At 39.5% G+C, this 23,329-nt stretch overlaps 1 protein-coding gene across 2 annotated transcripts in view; it reads left to right on the forward strand.

Annotated features, from left to right (window-relative positions):
- Nucleotides 1-1,074: 1,074 nt before the first annotated feature.
- The window catches only part of il11ra (interleukin 11 receptor subunit alpha), a 36,277-nt gene continuing 14,022 nt past the window's right edge, over nucleotides 1,075-23,329 (forward strand). For both annotated transcript variants that reach the window (XR_014537779.1, XM_083567992.1), the window contains exon 1: nucleotides 1,075-1,239. The gene's annotated coding sequence lies outside the window, so the exon portion shown is untranslated. The remainder of the gene's footprint in view (nucleotides 1,240-23,329) is intronic.

Below are 23,329 nucleotides of genomic sequence, written 5' to 3' on the forward strand. Positions count from 1 at the left end.
TACCAGTACTACTCATACTACCACTACTACTCATATTACTTCTACTACTACTACTAATAATAATAATCATACTACTACTACTACTACTACTACTACTACTACTCATACTACTACTACTACTACTACTACTCATACTACTCATACTACTACTACTACTACTACTACTCATACTACTCATACTACTACTACTACTACTACTACTCATACTACTACTTCTACTACTACTCATACTACTCATACCAGTACTACTCATACTACCACTACTACTACTACTCATACTACTCATACCAGTACTACTCATACTACCACTACTACTCATATTACTTCTACTACTACTACTAATAATAATAATCATACTACTACTACCACTACTACTACTACTCATACTACTAATGCTATGCATACGCACACTATTACGACCACTACTATTACTCATACTCAAACTCACACTACTACATAATATTATTACTGATTCTGCTACTATTTATACCACCACTACTACAACTACTACTCCTCATACTGTTACATATATATATATTTCATATAACTATTGTTTATATATAACTCATACTTCTTAATTACCATAACCTCTTCATTAACCTAGTAGTTAAGTAAAATTAACTAAAACTGTCTTCAGCACCACAGCTGCTTTTTCTCGCTAGTCTAATAACATGATTGTTTTATATGTAAATAAGGGGGCGTGTCCAAACGTATCCAGGTAGGAAGGCTCCTGGCTTGGGAATGACTGAGGAACCCAGGAACCAGATGAATGACAAACTCACGGAGTCTGTTCTATTCTAGTTCCTGCTTATATACTGAAGCTATACAACTAATTAGTAGCCATAATTAGCATTAATGAGTAAAACTCTTGGCCCTTTAATTGCCCTCCATACTGTATCTGCCACAGGAAATGGGACAGTCTTGTTTCCAAACCCATATTCCGCCATATTGGCTATGATTGGATAATATTGGTCCTGTGGAGCACGGATTGGTTAGAACCGCCTCCTGACGGCAGGATTGGAAAACCCGGAGCCAATCCTGGTCCAAGGTGCGGCTGTCCAAGTCCTAGGTACGGGTGGAGGAAAGAGCCATCCCATCCTCCAATAGAACCTAACGAGGGAAAAGTCTCAGCCTGTAGCGCCTGGAAGAGCTGCTTAGAAGCCTAAAAAACTGAACGCAGATCCAACCATGGAGAGGAACCGCGTCAAAATGCCTGTCTGACACTCCAAGACTTCTAAGGTAAGTTTTTATTCCGGGGTTTGTGCTCAGGATTGGGTTGGAAAACGGGCTGGAAGCGGAATGAGAGCTGAGCGGAGGTGAAACGGGAGAAGGAAAAGTTTTGGCTCCCGACCGAACAGACGCTCTGCCTTTCTACAACTCCTGCAGAACTTCCAGCTCTTTAATCATCATTCATGAGTTTGATCTTCTTATATACACTTTTATCAATTAATGAGTGAATAGAGGTTCATTTGAGGAGCGGCTGGAGACCAAGCTTAAAAAACCAGCCATAACCCTGATGTGTGAGTGTAAATAAAGTAGAATAAAGTGGAATAAAGCAGTACTCATGGTTACACTGTTGCATTATAATCCGTTACAATGATCAAATCCCACGCCGAGAAACATGAAATGTGATACAGTGTTTTTCCACTTTCACTTTATTATGGCCAGATCTCACCTACAGGGACGTGCATGAGACCTCATCCGAGGGAGATTGTTTGTTTGTTTTTGTTTGTTTGTTTACAAGTCTATAGTTCTTTGATCTACAAAGCAAAACCTACAGACCTACAGACCTGCATGTACTGTATTAATAGTATAATTAATAATAATAATAATAATAATAATAATAATAATAATAATAATAAACAAAAACAGTTATCTGCAAATTCCTTCCCTATTATATATATATATATATATATATATATATATATATATATATATATATATATATATATATATATATATATAATTAGTCCAAAGATTATCTTTGAAACCACTTGAATAATTACTGGGTCTGGAGTTGAAGTTCTGCTGATAAACAGGAAAATGCTTGGGTGTGATCTTTTTATTTTATTTATTTACTCATTTGTTGTTGTTGTTGTTGTTGTTGTTGTTGTTTTCCATGCAGTTTACTAGATAAGCACAAACATGTTCAACATCAACCACTTTTTAGGTTCTGAGAATACTTTTACTATCTATGACCCTCCTCCTCTTCTGTCTCGACCTTGGCTCAGGAGTTTATTCACGTCACAGCCAAGCAAGAAATGGGCTCGTTTGTGAAAAGAAATATTTCGTATTGCTATGTGAGAAAATAGATCTAAATGGCTTTGCCAAGACTTTCTGGAAACCTAGAACCAATAACTATAAAAAAAAAAAAAAAAAAAAAAAAAAAGGTGATGAAACACTTTCTGACCGTAAACTAGGAGATTTTATTATATTCCACTTTGCACCATTCGAGTCGACTTTCTGTCGTATCTTATTCCACTTTTGAGTTCCGTCATATCGTATCTGCATCCCGTTCCATTGCATTCCTCTTTTCAGTTTCATGGCCTTCCACTCATTCTTTTCCAATCCATGCATTATTTTTCCTTCCCATCCATTCCATGGCACGTTTTTCCATTCCATCTTTATTTTATTACATCCCATTTCATTTTTATATGCAATATTTTCCATTTCTTTCTCTTTCCATTCTATTTTATTCTACAGTTCCATACCATTCTTTTACATTCCACTCTACTCAACTCCACTACAGTTAGTTTCATTGCATTCCATCCTATTCCTATAAAAAAAAAAAAAAAAAAATCTGTTGTTGTGTGGTCTGCTTGTGGACTGAAATCAGAGCAATGCCCTCATCTCCAGTTTTGTTTACATCTCCCCTGCACTATTTTTTCTGCTTTAACCAGCATAAAGTCCCAGCAGCCACACTACAGTCACTGCACCTCTCAGTGTTGGATTTACACACAGGGTGATTGTTTTGAACCTTTCAGCCTTCGGCGCGAACAGGACGTCTAAATCCTGTAATCTCCTAAAGAGCTTGGGGCTTCGAGCGCTTGTGCTCAAGAGGCTTTGCTTCACAGAGAACCCCGAAAGCTTTTGTTTCAGTTTGTTTGAGCGCTCGGTTTGCGAGGCTTTTGTTTCATTTCTGCACTGCATTGTCAAAGAGTAGCTAGAAATTCTACACACAGGGAAGGTGTATCCAGATGTGCATTCCTCTGCTCTAAAGTGGAAGGCTCACGGTCCATAGCACAGGAAGGAATGCAAACATGAGGTTTTCTGGCTTGTGAAAACCTTGAATATGGAAAACATACCTGCGCATTCATATATATATATATATATAAGAGTAAAGTTCTGTTCTTATATGTCGTAGTGAAATGGTCCACTTTTTCAAAACACAATCATCAGTTTGCTAATCCTAGTTTTTTTTCTTATACTATACATTGAGCGTTTCTGGCTCATATTTCAGCATGTTTTTTTGGAATGGCTGTAATCAGTTTTAAATTAAACTCGTTTGTGCTTTTCTCTGTCGGGCTTTGTTTAAGCAGAAAAAAAACAACAAAAAAAAACGATTTCTGCTGCCAAGTCAGAACCATGCCGTGCTCCGAGCACCTCCAAGATTATAACTGCATGAGGCCCAGGACGGGATTTTAAACCACTGCCACAGTACTGTTACGCAAATCGGGTACAATTTCAGCTTGTTTTTTTTTTTCCTATTCCTCAAGACCAATTCCCCCAATCACCCCCTCCCCCGCACCCCCTTATAAACTGCTTATAAAATCCGTATGTCTTCGCCGGTCAACTTCTTCTTCCAAAATGTTTTTTTTTTTTCGATGGCTGTTTTTTTTTGATGAGCAGGATGTAGAATTATTTGTATTTTTTTTTTCGGCGCACTAAAACAGCAGAACAGACGACTTTTGTTTATGAAGTGTCACCGACTAAACGGCTTCCCAGAAGCTAAATAGTAATTAAGATGTCCACTGGTCTGGCGAGATATCAGGACACAATGTTGCCAAACTGCACGGAAAGAGTGAGTTGTTGTAACGTTATCAGCATCATTAGAGACCCGCCGACAACTGCACGGAAACAAGAGCTCTGGCGAATCGTTATATGATGCACACATGCCTGATTTTAATCCATTTTTTCTAACTTTGCCTTAATAAAGTATAATTTCAGCATTTAAAATGTTGGATATGGTTACTGTCATCTGGGAGGAATGACCTCTGAATTCTGTAATACTATAATACCATATTTCAGAAGAAAAAGCAATATGAGGTCAGTCATATATCATATCAAATGTTTTCTATAACAGAATTAAATTATACACGCAACATAACGTGCCGCCAATACATTATCCATGTAAAGGAAATTGCGTTCTTGCCAGTATTTCCTCTCTGTAATTAGCAACCAGCAAGTGCCTTAAATATAGTTGGTGTTTCTGCATCTTTTAATTTCGTGGTCCTGGTTGACATATTTTAATTAAAATCAAATTCCTCCTTTGTTTTTGTTTTTTTTGTTTTTTTTGTAGATACGCCTCAGGTAACATTTGGAATTCAGGACGAAAAAACTGTAAATCAATATTTCAATGTGTTTAAATTAGCTTGAAGAATGTGCAATTTTTTTTTGGTTCTTCTCTGCCCACAATATATAAAAGAATAAACGAAACACACTTATGTGGTTTTGCGAGGATTGACGGAGTACACTGTGGTTAGCGGCGAAGTGGCGTATGAATAACTTGGCCTCACCGTTCACTGGCAAGACGCCTTTCCTTGTTTCGAGTGTCTAAATTCCCCATTTTGCCCATTGTGGGGGTGTAATTGTGTTATCTCGGTTCAGTTTGTTGTTCTAGGATTTTCAAAGGTGTTTAAAGCAGCACAGGTTTTACGGCCGACTGGAAGCTGCTCTGCTAAAAGCACAGGGTTTCTCCGGGGTCTTTAAAAGTCCAGGCCCTAAAAAGTCTTTAAATTCGCTGTTCTAGGTTTTTTTGTTGTTGTTCGTTTCCGTGGTGTTGTAGTTTTCTATATACAATTGGCTGTATTACGACTACAAATGAGACCAACACGCGACAGCCAATCAGATTTCTGTTTTTGGCGCGAGTCTCTCTCGGTTGTACCGCAGACGTAAAAATTTTTGCAGCGATGGAGAACTGCAATTTTAGCGATGTTTGGCTTGGGGGAAAAAAAAATAATTTGGGGTTTGGTTAAGGCCAGTTGCTAACGACCTATTTGTGTGTTTTTGGTGTTGCGATACAGGTGTTAAATTAAATTCTTAATGGTCTTAAATTTGACTTTGTGACACCTGCAGAAACCTGAAATGAGGCATTTTATGACTATTGTGTCCGTTTTCCTGTCCTTATGAGCCATAATTTTAATTATAATAAACTCATTCCACAAAGAGATCTGGCCATGTGCAGTTTCTCCTCACTGTGCCACATATCTGACATGGTTTTGTTCAGGTGCTCCTTCAGCCAAGTCTGGGCAAACCAGACTAGCATCCATTAAATACACACACCCTTTTGTTTTTCCCTCGAGATCCGTTTGTAAGGGTAGGCGGTCTTATATTTTCGGCCTTCTCCAAGGCCTCATTGGCATCTCCTTTGATCAAGTCAAAGCCTTTTTTATCTGCAACAGATCTCTCTTTCCAGCTACAGCCACAAAAGGAGCCACGGGCAACCGTTAATCCCTTAAGGGACAGAATACACCAAAGTGTGGATTGCACAGCCTAAGAATAATCCCGGGCCTGGTATCGGTGGTAACGCCGAAACATAGCAGGGTATGGAGCTGTGCAGTGCTGGTGGCTGGATGCCAGCCTGCTCTAGACGTGTCTGGGGCTGAAGCTGCACATGAGCCATGCATGTTGGAACAGCCGTAATAAAATACTCATTCGCTTCCCAGCAGCTATGACTCATGGGGGCCAGTATACTTTATTCTTTTGGAGAGAGCACTCCACTGTTTGGGAATCGTATGCCGGGGAACGCCACACACCTGCAAAGCTTCGACAGAGAGAACTCGTCCGCCTGTTGAATGGATCATGGTTTTGGAACTCGAACGTACACTGCAAACACGGGGGTTTTACAACCAGAGGTTTTTGTCGCCGTGACAAGACGATGTTGCAGCAGTTTGTGACCTCTTCTTGAAACTATTCAAGTGCATTTTCGCTTCATGAGTCACGTAGCTCTGAGCTGAAATCGAACCCATGTTTCTTATGCCACTTGCTTTACAAAAGTAAACGACTGTCTCGAAAGCTCCACAGATGTGCTCGTTGCTCGCGGGCTTGGCGCCATCTGACTCTGATTTACGTCCCTAGTTTGTGCGAAAGGCATGTTTGTGTTGTGGACTTCAGTGCTGTCCATGATGTGGTAGCATGTTGGAGCGAGCATTGCCCTTGTAATTACACTCAGCAGTTCTATGGCGCCATGTTAAATGCCAAGCTGTTGAGCTCTGTCTCCGACCTCGTGCATGAGTGAGACGTTTATTCGGACAAAGCGAGCACTTCCACTAGTCTTTGGTAGGTGAGAGGTGATTATCAAAGGCCATGTGGGTCAGTGAGAGTTTCCAAGTTTGGTGCAACTGTGACTCACAGCACCGTATCCTTTTGTGCTTGACGTAAATCATGGCTGCTTGATTTTCTCATTTCCATGGAAGGTTTTGCAGACTTCCAGATGCAACTTTGAAATCGCAAGTTTGTAATCAAGTTCGCTGCCCAAGTCTGCAACCACTGAATGAAGAAATCAATCAGTCTGGAACTAGACTTTTTTTTTCTGGGCTTAGCATTTACCCCCCTAAAGAAACACAATTAATTGTTTTAAACTTCCAAAGACAGATTTATAAGAGTTTCAGACATGGGCAGGTTTTATTAATGGTATTATATTATAATTGTTGTTGTTATTATTATTGACACTTGTGTAGTCTGGAACTGCTTGTTGGCAGCGGCAATCGCAAACAGCTGAATGGTGGATTTTTTTTATTTGTATTTTAGAACAATATTTAAAAAGGTAATGCTATATATTATAAAGGTGTTTAAAGCAGCACAGGTTTTACGGCCGACTGGAAGCTGCTCTGCTAAAAGCACAGGGATTTCTCCGGGGTCTTTTAAAAGTCTAGGCCCTAAAAAGTCTTTAAATTCGCTGCTCTAGGTTTTTTGTTGTTGTTAGTTCCCGTGGTGTTGTAGTTTTCCATATACAATTGGCTGTATTACGACTACAAATGGGACCAACACGCGACAGCCAATCAGCTTTCTGTTATTGGCGCGAGTCTCTCTCGGTTGTACCGCAGACGTAAAAAATTTTGCAGCGATGGAGAACTGCAATTTTAGCAATGTTTGACTTGGGGAAAAAAAATTTCCAAGTATGTTTTTCGCAAACAGCTGGATAGTGGATTTTTTTATTTGTATTTTATAATAATATTTAAAAAGGTAATGCTATATATTATATTCGAGAGTAAATACCGTTAGACATTGTGACAGTATAAAATATTGTATATCACTCATCCCGTTGTGTTGATACGTTCTAGAGTTTAGTTTAGCAGTGCGATTAGTAGAATATCTGCGCATTCTACCTTTGTGCACAGCTGGCTGAGGCTTCAGTTGTACTGGGAAAGCATCCAAAACTTATAGAAGATCTGGCAAATGGTAGCCATCTTGACCTGGCCAGTGCCTAAAGGGAATACCAGATCGAACAGATAATTTCATAAGCAACGGATTTAAGGGTCCGATGGCTAGTGCGCAGAGTCCCGCAAGATGACCAACCTGATTTATATCCGAACTCTGAAACACTGGCAGTCTCACCAGTCTGCTGAGCAATTATACAAAATTTACTGTCCAAGTACAGAATTGGGAAATTTTTGCGAGCCCTTGAGAGCAACCTTTCGTCTCGATCTGTCGCAGCGCGTAAAGATACGAGTCAACGGCGAGATGACGCAAGGACAGATGCAGATGTTTTCAGCTGGACGGCTTCACCGTCGGGACGAGCGTAGCGCACAGAGGCTTTGATTGTGGCACTTCAACTGGCCTACCATTTGTACATGTGTTTATTTGCTTGGCCATGTTGCAGCATGAGCTAAATTTAATTCTGCATTTCCTCGCCTGGCGGTCGAGGTGTAGCTCCAGCGAACTGTGAGGTACGTTGTGTGTGATGTGTACATTCAGCAAACCTTGTGGTTTTTTTTCCGAGGTCTTATCGGCCGTGCGCTTGCAGCCTGTTTCGCCTAAGTTATACACAGCTGTGTTGCATTCCACAAGCTAGCCTCGGCGTATGATTTTAAAATCTGTTTTTTTTTTCCCGAGCTGAAATCCAGCCTCGACAAGATACACATGGGATTATTTATGCACACTGTATGCAAAATTGTAATTTCAGAGGACAAAAACTCTTCAGCTGTGTTCCACTCGGCCTCCATTGTTGGCTCTCGGTTTGTTTCCTAAGGCAAGTTCGCCACATAATTTCTGCGTAAATCTTTTTTCCCAAAACTCGAGCATTTTCTTCGGTAACGACCGACTCTTGCCAAACCTTGCACACTTTAATTCTAGGCTTGCTTCAATCCACTGGGTGTTTGTGGCTAATGCACACACCTTAAAAACATTAACAGAAAAACATCTCATAGCCATATTTACGTATTATGCTTCGAAAATATAACTTTTTGAAAAACCTGAACGACATGCAATTTCAACCAGGACTGCAAATCAGTCAGCTGTATAAGCCGCATCCGCATCCACACAGCTGGGTGGTCTTTGCTTGAGTTACAAGGAGAGAATGCTTGCTGTGGCTCCCTGTCCTGAACTGTTTAGCAACCTTTGCCTATCTAAACATCTTCAACAATTACTTATCCCTCTTTTTTTCTTTTTTTTTTTTTTTTTTTTTTTTATGTTCAAGAAGTTCTCTCTGTGAAGAAGCGTAACGGTTCTCTGGAGATCCTCTTGCACTGCAGGGGATTTTGAAAAAACCAGCATTCAGTTCATACAAGTGCATAAGGAAGAGATGAAGTAAAATATTTTTTCTTTGTTAATGAGCTTAAAAGAATTAATTTCCAGCGTTCACGCAGTTCAATTCACATTGTCGCTGCTTCTCTTTGATCTGTGAAGCGACAGGCATTTTTGTTTCTTCCCAAAACCTAAAAAGGAATCGGATCGGGGGAAGCGTCTCACTTAAACAGGCTAAAATATCCGGCATCGATGCGTCACACTCCAGCAGCGCAGGTCAGCGTTACACAACGGATTCAACACTCCATAACAAACCAACATGGCTCATAGGAGTGGCTTTTAGCCAGGTTGGGTTACTGCGAAGTGCAAGGATTCGTTAATCTCTTTAAATATTCCAATTAGTTTCCAGGTAAGGATAATCCAGTTTGAAGAAGCCGAACTGTTCTGGTTCACGCGAGAGATCGAGTTTCCACTCACAGCCAGTTACGTTCCCTTTGTCCGGCTGCAACCTGCCTTTAATCTTTAACGAGTCTTAGTTCGAACGGTGTGAGAAATGTGTGTAGAAGAGCAAATCCGGAGATAAGAAGTGGTTTGGAAGCGTGTATGATGGATATCCTGCACAGTAAACACATTTGGGAAGGGAGGTATATAAACTCTCAGTAGTTAATAGGTGATTTGCGTATAATTGCGTGCCTCTCGTGTAAAACGCTTTTCCTCCAACCACGGGGATTGGTAGACTGAATAGAGGCACGTAGGTACATAGTGTCCCGCTGTGTAAAGCGGCGAATTTCAGGCGCACCGCTTTCCCATTTGCGTGCCTCATTAAGCAGGGTGAACACAGGATAAACCCGCTTTGATCAATGCATCATTAGTGCACTGATCATGTCATTACCTTTCTCTGATGACCTTTTGCGGGGTAATAATTCAGGGAAATTGCGTCGATATTGATTCAAACGCATGCATTATATGCATATGCGTATGCCATTTTGTCTTGTCTTTGGTGAGTTCCTTAAATGTGACAGCACCTTTTTTCCCCCACTGTTTTTTTTTTTTTTTTTTTTCTTTTGGAATGTGACAAATTAGGGATGGCATCTATTTTGAACCCTCCCCCCCAACACACATTTTCCCCTGTAAAAAAAAAAAGGATTGTGTTGAGTGTTCCTCTGTGAGTCATTACAGGGAACTACGCTTAGACTTGCCTGGCGTGCAAAGGGTGCTAATAAGGGACTGCAGCGTGGCATGGATGAACACGTCTTCCTTAAGAGACCGAAGGCATCAATTAAAAGAAAGTGGCTGTTATTTACGTATCTTGTCAGTTGTCGAAAGAAATCTGCGCTATTCATAGGTTCGTTCCTGGAGGGCATTTTTGCTGCACTTCTCTACAAGTCACCTTGACCCTCCCGGCTATTTCGAGCTGAGCCTTACCTTTACATCTCTGCTTAAACAAACAGCAGATAGCAGGCGTCAAATGCTAACAATGCTTTTTATAGCAGTAGGCGTTGGCCATGCCGAACTTATGTCAGTAAACAGTACATGCCAAAGCCTCTTTTTGTCGTGGCACACAGAGAGAAAGCTCGGTGCCGTGGCTGTCAGGCGATGGACTATTAAACATTTGCAAGCGCTCAATGCTCATGCAGAGTCTGGATTTTTAATGGAGTCTCAGAAATCTGGCATGGTTCGTGCATTCCTCAGCCTTTTCCAAGCTGTTTGTCCGACTCTTAGGCGGCCTCTTTCCCCCTCGGGTCTCCAACTGCACACACTCTCTCTTGCTCTTTCTTTTCTTCCTTGCATTGTAATGCTTGGTATTTATAGGCTGCTGTTTGTGATCTTTAGCCGTTCACTTGACAATAAAGCGTAAGGCCTGTGTTCAAGGCGAGGGCCGTCCCAAGACCAGCATTGTTTTCGTGGTTTTGGAGGTTCTGGATAAAACCTCCGAGTTCACACGAATGGTGTGAACGTGTAGTAAGAAATCTGGTGCTGTGTCGAAAGCAGCTATGCTCCCAGCTGCTAAGTGGCTAAGTCAAGTTTAGTGGTGGGATGTTTTTTTTTTTTTTTACTTTTTTGATGACACTGAGGTCTATATTTCTGGAAACTGGCTGTCGAACATGTGGGCTGGGTGATGAGTCAGAACGCATGGCAAACTTCTCCAGTTCTAAAACCTGATCGCGACCAAATCTCGCTTCACACTCGTCCGGCTGTTACGCTCATAAATTCTCCTTTCATTTTGGCATGAAGAGACGGATCCTACAGAACATCTGGTTGAAATATGCGATATAAAGTTGTGTTTTTCTGTTACCATGTAAAATAATGACAGTGCAGAAGTTCTATAACTTTTAAGAAGCATTCGGTTTAATTGTTGAAGAATCTGGCCTTATAACCCCATTCAATCGATCATTATTATTCTACCATGGTCCTGTTGGATTCTTCAGTCCGACCGGTCAGTAGGTGTGTGTGTGTGTGTGTGTGTGTGTGTGTGTGTGTGTGTGTGTGTGTGTGTGTGTTTTATATTTGTAGAACTCAATGTTCTGAGTATAACAAAAACTATAGGTTACACGTATATGCACTCATTCTAATGCATTATGTTCCTGTAGCTTACACTTTTATGGCAGAAGCACCAAATACTTGAAGGTTCTTTTAATTGTTAATGTTGTAAAGAGTTTTGTTAGGACTGCTTACATAATGGAAAGTGTTCTCGGTTATGCGTTATTATTTCGCCATTTTTCATATTAAATGAAAAGCTACACTGTTGTGTATATGTGAGAGAGAGAGAGAGAGAGAGAGAGAGAGAGAGAGAGAGAGGGGGGGGGGGGAGAGTAATGACTGTTTATTACAGCTGTATTGTGGGTAAAAACAGGAACTTGTCTCTTAGATGTTCCACATCATCTTTCATGCATCTAACTATAAATCATTCGAATGTTTGACAATTCATTCATCATCTAAAAATGCTTGAAGTAGGGATGAACAATACACACACACACACACACACACACACACACACACACACACACACACACACACACACACACACACACACTCAAACCCAATTCTTAAAATGTTTAAAAGTGGACACTGTGGTAAATGTAAATAAAAACAGAATGCAATAATTTGCAAATCTCATAAACTCATATTTTATTCACAATTGAACATAGAATATATATCAAATGTTTAAGCTGAGAAAATTTACTACTATTTATTACTACTTTAAGGTAAATATAGTCATTTTAAATTTGATGTATGATGGATGTGTGTGTGTGTGTGTGTGTGTGTGTGTGTGTGTGTGTGTACTGTATACACACTGTATATATGTATTTATGTATGCGTATAACATTTGGCAGGAAAGCAATAATGGTGCAAAAATATGTTAATGATTTTTTTATTAATATTTACAAAATGAATTGCCACATTTTTGGAAATCTGTTTAAAAAAAAAAAAAAAAGACCACTCTAAATGCATATGTAAATATATGTGTAGTATAAAGAGTTCTTGTTTTTCCATTCATAGTCAATCAGGGTATTGATGATTTTGCTTCATATTGCCAGTATCCTAGTGTAAACCATGCAGGATTTGTAGTTATTTTTATACATGAATTTTCTTTTTTTTTTTATAAGCTCAGGAGTAATTTGCTTAATTGGTGCCTACTTGTTTCTTGGCCGGTTGTCTTATTGCATTATTGCGAAGCCCTGTGGACATCCCTGCAGTTTATTTTCATTACAGCTACAGGCCTGTTAGTCATGTGGTGGAGATAACAATCTGGAATATTCGAAACAAAACAAGAACCTAAATGTCACCGCAGCAGAAATACTCAGCCGTGAGCCCAGACAGGCCCGAGTGCATTTCATAGCTGTTCCAGTGACCTTGTCCTGCAGCAGTGCCTGATGGGTGTCATCAATTTGTCAGCCTTCCTCGCCAGGACACAAGCACCTTTCAGCACCTCAATGTGTTTGTGCATACATGCTGCTGCCCCAAGGACATATATCGCTTTCAGTGCGTCCTCCCACCGCTGTATCGTCCCTCACCATGAGCTAAATGTTAGAGGATTGAGGGAAGGAGGAACTTAATAAAACGCCTTCTGCCTTGTTTTTCTCGAAGGATTAACAGAGCCGTATTTGCCTTCTCCAGCTGGGTCACATGGCGGTAATGAGCTTAGCATTCACCGGAAAGGTCTCTGACATTTTGATTACAGGGCCCAAACGTTTGCATCGTCTTTCTAAGATGTCTTTATTGCAAAACATAAAAATATGTTCGTCTGGGAAAATATTTTCGATGTAATTCTTAAACTTCTGTTTTTCTTTTTTTTTGCTACAGTATGGCACACAGATTACCAACAACTTGATCAAATCTCTCACAGCTTACAAGGTTTAAGACACCTTTAGGCAAATTGATATCATTACTTTTATTATATACGTAACTTGCATACTTATGTACTTAGCCACTTATGTGCATACAGTATGTGGACCAAAGTTTGTGGAGACTTAACCTTGAGATTGGTATGTGCTTTTTTAACATCAAATCTATATTTTTGTTATAATTACCTCCACTCTTCTGGGAAAAGTTTCCACTAGCTTTTGGAGTGTGATTGTGGAGATTTCTGCCCATTCAGCTTATAAGGGTGTTAGTAAAGTCGGGTACTGATGCGGGGTGAGGTGAGGAGGCCTGGTTGCAACGGACATGAAAAATTAAGCCCGAAATGGCAGGGCTATGTTTACCATTTGAAGCTAAGGAGACCAGTTGCTTGAGATTTGGAATAGTAATGTTGTCAAATTTGGGTCTGATACAAGATTCTAGTTGCTGAACAATCCTGGGTCATCTTTGTTGTATTTTTCATTTCATTATGCACCAAATGTTGTTTTTTACCTGATGAAAGGTCAGGCATTGTCTTACTGAAAAAGATGTAATCTCCATAGAAGCATGTGTTGCTTAAAAACCTCTATATATCTTTCTGCTGGGCGGAGCATCCATGGTTTCCAAAAAGAATTCAAAATTTCGATTCGTCGGATCATAGAACAGTTTTCCATTTTGCTTCAGTTAATTTTAAATCAGTTTTGTCCCAGAGAAGATGGTGGCAGTTATGGATCATGTTCACATATACAGTACAGACCAAAAGTTTGGACACACCTTCTCATGCAAAGAGTTTTCTTTATGTTCATGACTATGAAAATTGTAGAGTCACACTGAAGGCATCAAGGGCTATTTGACCAAGAAGGAAAGTGATGGGGTGCTGCACCAGATGACCTGGCCTCCACAGTCACCGGACCTGAACCCAATCGAGATGGTTTAGGGGTGAGCTGGACCGCAGAGTGAAGGCAAAAGGGCCAACAAGTGCCAAGCATCTCTCGGGGAACTCCTTCAAGACTGTTGGAAGACCATTTCAGGTGACTACCTCTTGAAGCTCATCAAGAGAATGCCAAGAGTGTGCAAAGCAGTAATCAAAGCAAAAGGTGGCTACTTTGAAGAACCTACAATATGACATTTTTCAGTTGTTTCACACTTTTTTGTTATGTATATAATTCCATATATAATTCCACATGTGTTAATTCATAGTTTTGATGCCTTCAGTGTGAATCTACAATTTTCATAGTCATGAAAATAAAGAAAACTCTTTGAATGAGAAGGTGTGTCCAAACTTTTGGTCTGTACTGTAGCTTTTTCTTTGTATGATGGAGATTTAACTTGCATTTTGGATGGCAGGGTGAACTATATTTATAGTGATTTCTGGGGGTGTTTCTGAGCCCATGCACTGATTTCCATTACAGAATCATCACTGTTTTAAATGCAGTGACACCTGAGGGCCCGAAGGGATTGCTCAATCTCTGATACTGACATGTTGCCAAATAACCTATTTAGTTGCAAATATTCCTCCAGCTGTTTCTTTATAGTAACAATTACCTTTCCAGACTTTTGTTGCCTTTTTGACGTTTTGTTGCAGCCATCGATTTTTTATTTTTTTTTTATTTCTTCAGATTAAACATTTGATATGTTGTCAGTGTTCTCTTGTGAATATAATATGGGCTTATAAGATTTACAAATCACTTGCATTCTGTTTTGTTTACTTTTTGCACAACAACCTTTTTAGAAATATAGACTGGAAGTATGTACTTCCTTGCTCATTTATTTATTGCATTACTTATATTTAGTTACTTACGCATGTATTTACTTGCTAATGTACATACGTTTATACATAGCTTGCTTCCTTGTGTACTTACTCCCTCTTCCTTAGTTACTTATGTACGTTTTTACCTGCATAAACGTTTACTTGTGTACTTATTTGCTGACATATTTGCAGGTATGCACTTACTTATTTACTCGAAGAATTTTCACCGTGTGTGTCAAATGTCTTTTTGCCAAACATATGTGCAGAAGCTTAAGACTAAAAATGAAATAAATTGTAATAATTATTATTTTTATTTCCCAAATTTTTTGTTGTTTTCTGGAATTTATTTTTTAAAGACATTTTGAGTGAACGCAGATTACACGTCTACGATATAGGCTTGCTCGACCACAGTGTCATCTCTGGATCTGAGTGTTTAGATGTTAAAAAAAAAAGATCGGGTTATTCGCTGTAACGAAGCTTAATTGAGTTATAAAAAAACAACACGTGCACGTTCTGCATGGTAAACATCAGCCGCGATAATTATTAAATTCTTGTAACGTAAAATAGCTCTGATAAACAGCACTTTGTTTCTCTTCCATCAATTCAAACCCACGCTCATGTTTTTTACGAGTGAAGACATTTACGGATTTATCTGTTTGGCAAGCTAACGCCGACAACAGGCTATTACAGTTCTTGCGGGAATGCCAGCTAGGTGAAGAGGAAACGCATGTTACTAGATCATTTCTTTTGCGCGCTCTATTGTTATTGGCTCATTCAAAGCCTAATTTAATGGACTCCTAATGGAGTAAATTAGATGTTACATTAGGGTACAGCTCTGTTGCGGATTGGGTGTATGCTAGATATCCAGAGTGGCTTTTCATCCTGAGCAGGAGATGAAATCAGCATTGCAATGATACCTAAAGACTAAACAGACGAAAATATGAATATGCACACGTACATGTGTAGTTAAACCAGGTTTCTGATTCCTTGAAGCATTAGCAAAGCTCTTGCTGCTGTGTTGTGGCCGATAGCTGGTACATTGGACTGTTTGTCTGGTTTGTGAGGGTGGTAACACCTTCCTGCTAAATTTGTCATGTTCTTGAGAATGAAGAAACTGGACCTGGTTCAAATGTCAGCACGGACCAAAGAGCCAGTGTCTGTGCACTGAACTGATATTGACAGGCTTGGCTTCCTTCCTCAGTCTGGACTCGCTTATGAGTAAATCACAGACGCAGTGTAATATCAGAGCCGATAAGATTCTGTGTTCGGGATGATTGCGTTCTGAGGCAATGGTTTAACCAGAAGTGAAAGAAAGTGCTGCTTTGATGGTGGAGCTGTGCTTTGCAGTAATTTTGCTGAAATCAGTGATGGATTATAGCTTCAGCTTGCGGTTTGGAAAGCTCCAGTTGTGCTGCTCTAAGCAAAGCTTTCCTCCTCCTGCAAACGTTTCTGAAAGCGCCGTCGGATTTTACATGATGAAAGTCCTGACAAATCGCCACCATTCTTATTTTTAGGTCCCGGATTTAGATTTGGGAGTTTGGTTTTCGAGTTGCACTGAATATTTTATTAGTCCAGGCCAGTTTTTGTGCATTGCAGGATTCGACAAAATGTGCGTACCAGATAAATAAAAGCTCCATGGAAAGAGACATTCTGGTGGTTGTTAAATGGTATTAAACCAACTCTAATTTTGTCACATACGCATTCATACATGTAGTGAAATGCATGTAAATAGAGTGTAAAAATGTATAAAAGCATAAAGTATAACTATATAGAGATAAAAGATTTTGTGCAAAAAATGATTATAATGATTATTGTGCTTTTGGAATATCGACAACATACAAAGCAGTACAGGGGCTGATGGGATGTTAAGTGCAAAAGATCGCATCCGTTCAAGACAAAAGAACCTAAAAAATAAGCTTTATACTAATAAGACTATTAGTGTTTTATGTGTCACAGAGGTCCCTTTGTTTAAAGATTTTTCTAAACCCTTTCAAAATGTGGTTCAAATCTTCCCTAATTGCCTGGACATGTCTTTCACCATTAAACCTTCCTCCAGAGTCTTGTGCAGCTTTTTTTTTTTTTTTTTTTTTTCTTCAGTTTTCTCAGTTAACTTTTCTCAGCAATATTTACCGCGATACTTCCTGACACGTCTGGTCAAAACAAGATGGTTGGCAGCGCTTTGCTCGTTCGCTTCTTGACGTTCGGCCAGGTGGTGGATTAAAGGTGGAAAAAATGAAATAAATGAGCGGAAAAGCGAAACTAGTGCAAATGCTTCCAGACAGGTGCTTTATACAATTCTGCATGATACAATTATGTGATTAACTTCCTGCGTGCTCTGTGACGTGCGTTTAACAAAAAAATCCGAACCTGGAATTTGGATAAAGATGGCCAGAGGACGAGATCGACTGATCTGTATGGTAAACCTTGTGGTTAAAAAAGGACGTGCGGTGAGTCATGTGTAAGTGCGATATGTAAAGAAAGCAGAACAGTAATGCGACTGAGAATATCAGTGCAGGATATGAGATATAACAAGCACTTTGTTGTTTTTTCCGTTAATGCCACATCTGTTGTAGTTACCAGATGTAATGCATTAACAATCTTCCATGTTTGTGTCAACGTTTTGTTCCAGGATGCATCCACATCCCATGTTTAAGGAGGGTGAGGTGGACATTTGACCTTGACAATGCATAAGACCACAATGTAAATAGCAACAGATATAATAGTAAAGAGCCTCTTATAAATCTCGAATGCACTGTACGAGAACTTGTGAGTTCACAGGATCTTCAGGCAGCTGCTCTGATTGAGCTGGTTTGAATAAAGAGTCATGCCTGTGGTTAATGCTTCAAGTCTATCGATTTCACTGTAATAATAAGATTCGGTGACTCAAGAGTTTCTTGCTCCATCCTGAGCTCAGGTTACTGACTGTGGAGTTTCACACATTCTCCATGGGTTTTCAGCAGGTTCTTCGGTTTCGGATCGGGTACTCTAAATTGCCCCTAGTTATGAAAGTGTATGTTAATGTACGTGGTGCAATCCGATGCAATGAACCGGCATCCCATCCTGGATGCATTCTCCCACTCTGCGGTCAGTGTTCCTGGATTCCTTGGATCTACTACAATCCAAAATTCACAAAGCGGCTATTTTTACCACTGCTGCTAACACCACTATTAATGTTATGACCACTATCACTACTACTACCACCACCATTACTACTTGTACTTCTCCTTCTACATTTAGATTTATGGCATTAGGCAGAAACCGTTGTCCAGAACGACTTACAATGATCTATTCAACTACAATTATTTATACAGGGTGGCGCAGGGAACCCTGCGGGCAATGGCAATTGTTTGGAAGCAGTGTGACTTTGCTTTGAACACCTTGCCATTAGTTATAATGGCGCAGTGGAGCGGTGCACAATGAGCGTTTGATAAGAATGGTGATAGTGCGAGTGCTGTGCAAAGGGACTTTCGACGTCATTGACATTTTAGTAGAAGATACATCGATGATGCATGTCGGAGTGGTAAGGGCTCCTCATGATGGCAGATCGAACCACACTATTCTCTGGTGTGTGGGCCGTTTGAACACTAACTGCCGTTTCTTGGAAATAAGCAGACGGGACTTAATCATGACGACGTAACTGGAAAACACTAATGGCAGGAGCTCTAAACCAGCTCGCAAACTATTGCCTACACCCCAGGGTCCGACTTCTAGTTCCAAAAATGTTTCCCTGCATTACCCAAGGGGAGTGGTAGCTTACAGTGGTTAAGGCACTGGATTACTGATCAGAAGGTCGAGGGTTCAAGCCCCGGTATTGCCAAGCTGCCACTCCTGAGCCCTTAACCCTCTGTGCTCCAGGGGCGCCGTATCATGGCTGACCCTGCGCTCTGACCTCAGCTTCCAAGCAAAACTGGGATATGCGAAGAACAAATTTCACTGTGCTGTAATGTTTATGTGACAAATAAAGGCTATTCTATTCACCCTGTATAGCAGTTGAGGGTTAAGGGCCCAGCAGTGGCAGCCTGGTGGTGCTTGGATTTGAACTCATAATCTTTCAATAAGAAGTCCAGCACTTTAACCGCTGATCTTCATTTCCCTACAATACTCCTTCAAACATCATTACTGCAATCACCACCATCATTCTTCCTTTTTACACCTACTTCTTTCTCTACTACACAATTACTATTACCACCACCTCCATACTACAACATTTACATTCACATTAATGGCATTGGGGTGTGTCTTACTGAGAGCGACTTACAGAAGAGCTTTGCAGTCTCTATTAATAAATACACCCTGATACTGGTTCATTACACTCTGACTAACAGCACCAGTCTGAATACTGTGATGTAATATTAAGCAAAGCAAAGCAGTAGGTATTCAGATGTAGTTTGTAGACTGCTAGTGACTCAGATATCAATGGGAAGTTGCAAAGCCTACATACTAGAACAGAGAATAATCTTCCTCCTCCTCCTTCTCCTTCTCCTTCTCCTCCTCCTACTATAACTACTGCCACTACTGTTGCTTCCTCTTCTTCTTCCTTCTTCTTCTTATTTTTCTTCTTTGTATCTGCAGAATGCTGCTCTGTGGTAATTTGCTTACTGGTCTGTTAGAACAAAACAAAGAGCTTCCTTATGAGTATCTTATTAGAGCTGTTGGACCAAAGATTGGAGATACACTTCCATTTTAATGTCCTTATAATTTATGAGTGAGATTGAAGTTTCGATGGCTATAAAATCCGGCCTGGTTCATGGCGTGAGCTAATCTTGTCAACGCAGCATTACGAATGGAAAAGAAAGCACTGTACGTAAAGATCTGGCACAGCCCATCCGATAAACAAACACATCTAGAAAGTAAATAAGTGAATAAAGACAGTCGTGATATGCAGCGAACTTGTTTGTACAGGCTAAAGCTGATTTACACGCCATTTTAATCAGGAACACCGCGCACAGTTTGTCCTTCTCACGCTGCTGAGGACGGATCTGTTTCTGGATGATTCCGCTGCGCTGCTATCAGAATGGGAGGGAATGGACGTCACAGTTTCCACTGTTGAACTTCACACCGTTTATACATTTTGAGTACATCCTGTAACACACCGCACACTCCTATTATTGTTATTATTATTATTCATTTGTTGCACTATAAATATAGTGATGTACAGAGATTATGAGTGTACTTGGTTGCATGTCTTCAGATCTAATCATTTAACTGCTGCTTATGTTTTTTCTTACTATAATCAGATACTTTAACATGTAATATCATGGAGTTTTAAGCTGGTCTTATACAACAGATAAGCCATTAGGACAAGCTGAACCAATGACGTATCTCCATTAATCTTACTGCTGCAGCTGCTAACGCTACAACTGCTACTATTTTCTGCCAATTCTTTACTACAGTAACTTCTACAGTAGCTACTGCTATCGCTACGGCTACTACTCGTACACGAAAAATGACTTTTTCTAAATACTTCCGTCATTGCTATTATTAATTCCAGAATCAGAATAATCGGAATCCGAGTATTTTCTTGATCTCTGAGGCAAATTGTTGTCACTGTAAAGTTAAAGTAAAGATTCAAGTAAAATAAAAATAAATAAATATACCTATTAAGTTATATATCAAGTGAAATTGGAATGTGTAGCAGCATGAAATAAATGTTTCCAAAGCTACTTCTGCTAATGTTTCTGCCACTAAGATTAGTCCCTCCAAGACTTCTACTTCTGACTTCTACTGATATTATTATTATTATTATTATTACTTCCACACCTACTGCGGCTTTCAATGGTAGCTCAATAGTTAAGGTGTTCCTGGTTACTGATCGGAAGGTCAGGGGTTCAAGCCCTGGTATCGGCAAGCTGACACTCTTGGGTCCTTGAGCAAGGAGCTTAACCCTTTGTGCTCCAGGGGGCGCTGTATCATGGCTGATCCTGTGTTGTGACCCCCTACATCTCTAGGATATCTAGGTATAAATTTCATTTACATTTAGCTTTAATACATTTACAGCTAGAGATTTATATAACTGAGCAGATTGGGCCTTGCACAGGGGCCCAGGAGCGGCAGCTTGGTGTGGCTGAGATTTTACTCACAACCTTCAGATACAATATCCAATGCCTTACCACTAAACTACCACCTTCCCTTCCAGTTTCATTGTGCTGTAATGTACAACTACTATAATTGGTGTTACAGTTTCTATGTGGTGTTTTATGAGTTTACTTGGTTGCATATCCTTGAAGCTTAATGGTTTAACTGCTGCTTATTTTCTCTTTTAATGTTAAAATCATGGACAGCAGAGTTTCACTTCCTCTGGTCATTACAGTTCTTCACAACAGAGCCCAGTCAGGTTCATTTGTGTGCCAGAAGCATATAGCCTGGGGTCATGTTAAGTCACTCAAAGTATTTAAGGAACCATGTGCAAACAAATCACATGACAGGATTTTCAGGTCGAGACAGGCATTTCATTCACAGGCATTGGGAAAGGGAAGCGGTGGGTATATTCAGGGATCTTTAATTTGTGCTGAGGTAAGCTTTAAAAGCTGAACAAAAAGCACAGATGTAAGTCTTATCTGGTGTTTAGTGATAAGACAATTTTATACAGCAGATAAGCCACAGGGGCCGAGTTAACCCGGACTAATGACATGTCTCCTTTAATGTAGCTGCGTAAATGGCTTGTAACAAATGAACGTACCGACATGTTTGTAGATGATTGAGTCTCGATTGTGTGAGAGGTGATGAGTGGTGGAAAGTCGAGTTTTTTTTTTCACCCACTTCCATCTGTTTGGATACCTACACCATGTTGGAATAACAGATGGTTCTTTTACAGTGCAGAATCTTTATTTATTATTATTTCATCATTTCAGTCAATTTATGTAGTCGCCTGGTCCTGTGAGTTTACTATTAAAATACTATTGCAAACGTCTCCTCTTCTCTCTACTACTATTTCTACTATTACTTTAATTAGTACTAGTATAAGTACTATTATTAATACTACTTTTATTAGTATTTCTATAATTGCTGCCACTAGTACTAGTACATCTACTTATTATTATTAGCACTACTAATAGTTATTACTGTTATTACTGCTGCTTTACTTTTATTATTAGTGTTATTATTATTTTAATACTACTTTTATTAGTATTACTTTAATTGTTGCCACTAGCACTAGTACATCTAGTATTAGCACTGTTACTACTGTTGGTAATAGTAGTGGTTAATACTATTAGTATTACTGTTACTATTGCTGTTTCTACTACCACTAAAACTGTCATTTCTATGAATAGTAGTATTAGTTCTCTTATTATTATTATTAGTATTATTGTAGTGTTATTATATACTGTTTATAAAAATAGTAATACTGTAGTTTTACTATTACTACTGCTGCTATCACTTTTACTACTACTACTACTACGATTATTATTACTTAGGGTTCCCAATCGATTAAAATATTTAATCACGATTAATCGCACATTATCTGTTCTATATGTGCCTTAAATTAATACATATAAATTATTTATTATACTACTCAACATGGGCATTGACAAATATGGATGCTTTATGCAAATGTTTGTTTATTATTCGTGAACCCATACACGACTTTTGCTATGTTTCCACACGGACGGTTTTAATTGCCGGATGTGTCATCATGGCGGATTTTGGGACTCGATTTGAGACTTGGACCATCAGTAAAACAAATTTTAATGATTAGAGTATTTTTTTGGTGAAGGTTTTTATCTGAGTAAAGAAAGGACGTCGTGAATAAACGCATGTGTTGCGTTGGGTTTTGATTTCGCCGCTTTCAAACAGAAATGCGCGCTGCATTAATCGCGTGGTAATAAAATGAGTCGCGTTTAAATGAATTTGCGTGAACGTGTTTTTAAAGCGCAGATTTCGACAGCCCAAGTGTTATTCCTTTTACTAGCACTAGTATGTCTACTGTTTGCAACACTGGTAATATTGCCATTATTTCTGCTTTCACTACTATCACTGGAACTGCAATTTCTATGAACATTTACTTCTCTTATTACTTCTACTACTGTAGTATTACTTTTACTTCTGCTTACTCCCCTTTTTCTACTACCACTAGCACTATTACTAGTATGAATACTGCTATTATTACCTCCAATACTACTGCTGTCATTATTACTACTAATAATAGGGTTATTCTGACTAATACTATTACTGTACTGTACTAATACTGTAATACCACTACTGCTACTTTCACTATTACTAATACACTTGAGAGTGTCGTGGCTCATGTCCTCACTTCACTGCGTATAAATAAGCATGACTTTTAGCCTGAGGGAGTGATAAGCCTTGGCTTTTTTCCATTTTATGCAGTGGTTG

The sequence above is a fragment of the Silurus aristotelis genome (assembly GCF_946808225.1).
Source record: "Silurus aristotelis genome assembly, chromosome: 18".
NCBI lineage: Eukaryota > Metazoa > Chordata > Actinopteri > Siluriformes > Siluridae > Silurus > Silurus aristotelis.